Raw genomic sequence first — 5,369 nt, 5'->3', positions numbered from 1 at the left:
CCCCCCCCCCCCGCCGCCTCAAATTCATGTTAAAACCTAATACCAAGGTGATGGTATTAGAAGGTGAGGCTATGAGAGGTTTTTAGTCATTAGGGCTCTATCCTCATAACTGAGATTAATGCTCTTATCAAAGAGACTCCAGAGAGCTAGCTAGCCCCTTCCACCAAGGGAGGTTATAGTGAGAAGTCATCCATCTATGAAGGAAATGGGCCCTCACCAAAACACTGAAGCTGCCAATGCCTTAATTTTGGATTTCTCAGCCTCCAGAACTGTGAGAAATAAATTTCTGTTGTTTATCAGCTACGGAGTTATAATATTTTGTTATAGTAGCTCAGAATGCACTAAGATGAGTACCAGACCAACTGAAGATATTACTTTAAATGGAGACACCTCCCATCCCACCTCCCTGGTTTTGATTCAGCAGATCTAGGGTAGGTCCAAGTATCTGCTATTTTAACAAGCACCTCCTGATGAATTTGATGAAGTGATCCATAGACCACACTTGGAAAAATCCTGACCTCAACATTTCACATTTGGCCAGGCACAGTGGCTCACGTCTGTAATCCCAGCACTTTGGGAGGCCAAGGTGGGCAGATCACTTGAGGTCAGGAGTTCAAGACCAGCCTGGCCAACATGGTGAAACCCTGTCTCTACCAAAAATTCAAAAATTAGCTGGGTGTGGTGGTGGGCACCTGTAATCCCAGCTACTCAGGATACTGAGGCAGGAGAATCGCTTGAACCAGGAGGCAGAGGTTGCAGTGAGCCAAGATCACGCCTCTGCACTCCAGCCTGGGTGACAGAGCGAGACTCCATCTCAAAAAAAAAAAAAAAATAGTTCACACTCGAGCACCATTAATTTAATGCCTACCATGCAGAGTTCTGGGACATCTGCAATATCCCTATTAATGTAATTACTCAAATGCACACTACTTTTCTAAGGAGGAGGGAAGATTGCTTTCCCACATGAGATCATACTTAAACTCCAGAGTATTCCTGGTGGTCAGGAGTATTGGGTATTACTATCCTGTTGTATAGACTAATCTGAAGGAAGGGTAGTGACTTACCTAAAGTGTCCCCATGATGGGACCTGGATCTCTTGACTTTTGCTTCAGTAGCCTGTCTAGCAGATTCAACACCACACCTTGTTCTTCTCCACAAACCACTGGTTCTGTGCTGCAGAGTTAACACCCTTGTCTGATGTTACACTAGATGGGACAGTAAGAGGACAAGAAAGCACAAGGAATGAGTAGGAAGGTAAGAGGATGAAAAAGCACATGAAAAACAGGGGATGGGGTGATGATGTCTGTCCTATCCTCATTCAGTTACTTGGAAGCTGTGCAATGATGATTTTCGTCTTCCTCAGCTCCATCCCACAACCCTCTCTCCCCCACAGAATGACAGTGAAGTTGTCACCTAGTGGAAATGTGGGCTTATCCCTGCTTGCTATTACAATTCCAAGTATTCTCTCTGTAGTAATGCTATTACATTAATATATGACATGAAAACCACAATCCGTAAGTGAACAAATCAATAAATTGGACTTCCTCAAAGTAAAAAACTTTTGCTTTTCCAAATATATGGATAAGAAAATGAAAATACAAGTCCCTGACTAGGAGAAAGTGTTTAAAATCATATATCTGATGAAGGACTTGTATCCAGAATATAGAAGATATCACAAAAGTCAGAGGAAAACAGACACTTAAGTAAATAAATGGGCAAAATATTTGAACAGACATTCCACTAAAGATATATATATATACACAAATGTCAAGTAAACACATGAAAAGATACTCAACAACATTAATCGTTAGGGAAATGTAAACGAAAACTGCAATGAGATACTACTATATTCTTGTAAGAATGGCCAAAATTAAAGAGACTGACCATATCAAGCACTGGCAAGGTTGGGGAGGATAAAACTCTCATACGCTGCTGGTGACAGCAGTGGTACAACCACTTTGGAAACAGCTTGGCAGTTTCTTACAATGTTAATCTTATATCTACCATATATCCAGCAATTGCATTCCTAAATATTTACCCCAAAGAAAGAACGCGTATGTCTATGAAAAGACTTATTCACATATGTTCATATCAGCTTTATTTATAAGTGTCCCAAATTAGAAACAACCCAAATATCCATCAACAGGTGAATGGATAAAACAAATAGTGGTATAGCCATATACTGGAATGCTATTAAGCAATAACAAAGAATAAACTATTGATATATGCAACGAAATAGATAAATCTAAAATTAAATAGGGTGAATGAAAAAAGCCAGATTCCTCTTAAAAAAACCTCTCTATGATTCCACCTAAATACATTTCTAGGACATAAAACCAAATCTATAGTGACAGAAATGTGTTTGCCTGGAGACAGGGCGGTAGGAGGGGTAGGGAGCCCAGGTACTATAAAACTGAAAATGTTATTTCCTAGGAAATAATAATAATAATAATAATAATAATAATAATAATAATAATAATAATACTTAGGCTTATCTGGTTATTTTAGGAGATGTGACTAGGTATCATTATAATTGGGCAAACTATCAAGTAATTGTTATTTTCAAAAATACTAAATTCTTGTACCTGACATTTAATTAACACTTAATAAATTCCTGGCCTCTTAAAAAATTACATTGCAGAATGGATGAAAACACGGTAACCATGAAAGCATGCATATTACAATCTCAATTGCTATGAAGACCTTCTAACCACCTGCATATTTCAACTTCCATCCGAGATACATGGGAATAATGAATTATTATTTATACAGTCAGAAAACTATGTGTAAATTTATTACAAATGCATGTTAAATATCAAGTTTCTTCCCCAGCTGAGCAATTCATTGCTTTAAGAAAGGGATCTCCAAATGGGCCTCAAGGGATACTACAAAGCATGTAGCTGCTGATGCACGCAATGAAGTCCACCTGTTGAGCCTCTTGTCCAATGATGAGATCAAAGTGGCTGCTCTACTTTTAGACTACTTTGTGAACTACACAGCTACTATTCTATAACACACTTCTGTTCAGATCTATGAACTCACTTGAGCCAGGCATCATATCCCACCAAAGATGGAAGTGCTAGAGATCTCCTGAGGACTGCTGTCCTTCAAGTCTGAAGTAGAAGCTTCAGCAGCCATCATGACCTAGATCATCAGAACCCACCTCCTTCAGACACCTGATATAAGTTTAGTTGCCCCCATGAAGTCCTTCCTGGGGAGAGACAGACTCCAGCAATCACTATGCTTTATTGAAGTGACTCTGTGCCTGCAAACATCCATGCTGGGCACTGAATTAGTGACCATGACACTGATACAATCGGGTAGTGATCATAACAACAGAAGGTACAATGAGTTTCTCACTAGGGCCTTTTCTTCTCCTTTCCATCTATCACCTAACAACAACTTTAAAAAAGAATGAGGAAACTGCCTGAGCCCTTCGTAGAGGAACACAACTACTACCAACCTGTAGCCCAACACCAAGGAATCTGGCAGTGGGGACACATACCCCATCTTTCCCTCACTCACTTGCTAGTATCTCCCATTGGCCAAACCCAACTGGAAGCTTAAGGAGAAGGGATCTGAGTTGATGTAATCTATAAGGTTCAGACCTGTGAAGCACAGAGTAGGGTGGTGAGGGGTGGAAGCTTTGAAGAGACAAATTGAGGCTATCCAGCACAGTATCTAATATACAACTGTGCTGTAGGCTGAATAACACTCCTCTACCCCAAAGAAATCCATGTCCTAATCTCTGGAACAAGTGACTATGTTACATTACATGGTAAAATGGACTTTACAGATGTGATTAAGTTAATGATCTTAAAATGGTGAGGTTATTCTGGATCATATGGGTGGGCCTGATATAATTACAAGGGTCTTTAAGAGGGAAATAGGGAGGCAATAAAATCGGAGAAGTAGATGTGACCACAATATGGAGGTCAGAGTAATGTGAGGGCATGAGCCAAGGAGTGCCAGCAGCTTCTAGAAGCTGGAAAAAAACGAAAATTCATTCTACACTAGAACTTCCAGAAGGAACATAGCCCTGCTGACACCTTGATTTTAGCCCAGTGAGACCTACTTTGGACTTTTGAACTCCAAAACTGTAAAATAATAAATTTGTGTTGTTTTCAAAAAATAAAAGAAAAGAAATAGTCTGAATCCATAAAGCACCCATCGTCCCATAACAACCACAGGGCTATCATCTCGCACCTGTGTTATCACTGCAGGTTGCAGCAATCCTGTGGGTGAGCATTCTTATCCTCATTTTACAGAAGGGTGTAAAGAGGCTCAGAGAGTCCTTACCTGTCTGCTCCTCCCACGTCCCGCCTTTATAGAAAGTTGCCCCAGGACACCCGGAGCAAGACATCACACTCACTGGGGCGAGGAGCGTCCCAGCTCTCTCTCTCTCTCATGAGACCGCCAGGGCAACTTGTGCCAAAGCGGGAACGAGGGAACTTGGATCTGGGCGCCTTTCGCCTCTCCACACCCCAGGAAGATTCAGCCCCCACCGCAGGGCACCCACACCCTCAGCTGAGTCGCAAACACCTGAAGGCGGGACCCTGCTCTTCCTGCCCGGCCATGTTGGTCTCTATTTTAAAAGTCTTCACGGTCGCCGTTATGACGTCAGGTTTCTATGGCAACCGTGATACGCAGGCTGGTCCAGCACAGCGGAAATGCCGTAGAGTGGCCTTTTGACTCCTTGCCTTTCACTAAGAGAAAATGCCTTCACTCTTCAGGCAGCTTCCTGGGTAGCAATAATAATTAGAGGAACTAGGCTGGGACGGAGCCAATTGATAGAATTCTGCCAGGTTTGATGGGACAATATTCCGGTTGTCAGTAGTTTTGTTTAAAAGTGACAGTAGAGGCATATCACCAGTGCACAGAGACCTGGAGCTCTTGGAGATGAGCTAGCTCACTGAGGAGGAGCATGTACAGTTCACACACCATACTAATCAGTTATCCATCCGTGGCAGAAAACTAAGACTGTCTATAATCATGTGACTAAAAGATCTAGGAACAACAAAATAAGTCATTTATGATATCTCAGAGTTATTTCAGTAATGCAAGCCTAGAATAATATAGTCATTTAGTAGACAGACCTAATCAATTCAACCATACAATGGTTTGTATTGAGAAAATTCTTATCCTTCATTCCTGCATGTGGAGGGATATTCATGACCACAATATTTCTAGACTGTCTATACACTCAATCCTTTTCTGTCACAGGAGGAACTTATCTAATTGGTGAGTTGGGAAGAAGAAAAAGGGGTTGCATTGCCCAGGCTGCCTCCCTTCAAAATTCTTGGTAGTAAGCTGCTCTTCAGGAGCACTTGTTCTTCCCTGCCCTCAGAGGTGGATTTTTTTTTTTTTTT

General features: G+C 41.4%; 1 long non-coding RNA gene across 2 annotated transcripts in view; it reads right to left on the bottom strand.

Moving 5' to 3' along the window:
- LOC116811904 (uncharacterized) overlaps positions 1–4,588 on the bottom strand; it is a 65,919-nt gene extending 61,331 nt beyond the window's left edge. For both annotated transcript variants that reach the window (XR_004370542.2, XR_009214286.1), the window contains exons 1-2: positions 4,300–4,588; positions 1,065–1,205 (exon numbers count right to left, since the gene is read on the bottom strand). This is a non-coding gene — a long non-coding RNA (uncharacterized LOC116811904). The remainder of the gene's footprint in view (positions 1–1,064; positions 1,206–4,299) is intronic.
- Positions 4,589–5,369: the final 781 nt, after the last annotated feature.

This window comes from Hylobates moloch, unplaced genomic scaffold (genome assembly GCF_009828535.3).
Source record: "Hylobates moloch isolate HMO894 unplaced genomic scaffold, HMol_V3 SCAFFOLD_7, whole genome shotgun sequence".
In the NCBI taxonomy this organism is placed as follows: Eukaryota; Metazoa; Chordata; class Mammalia; order Primates; family Hylobatidae; genus Hylobates; species Hylobates moloch.
This window is presented reverse-complemented; position numbering and strand designations above follow the sequence as displayed.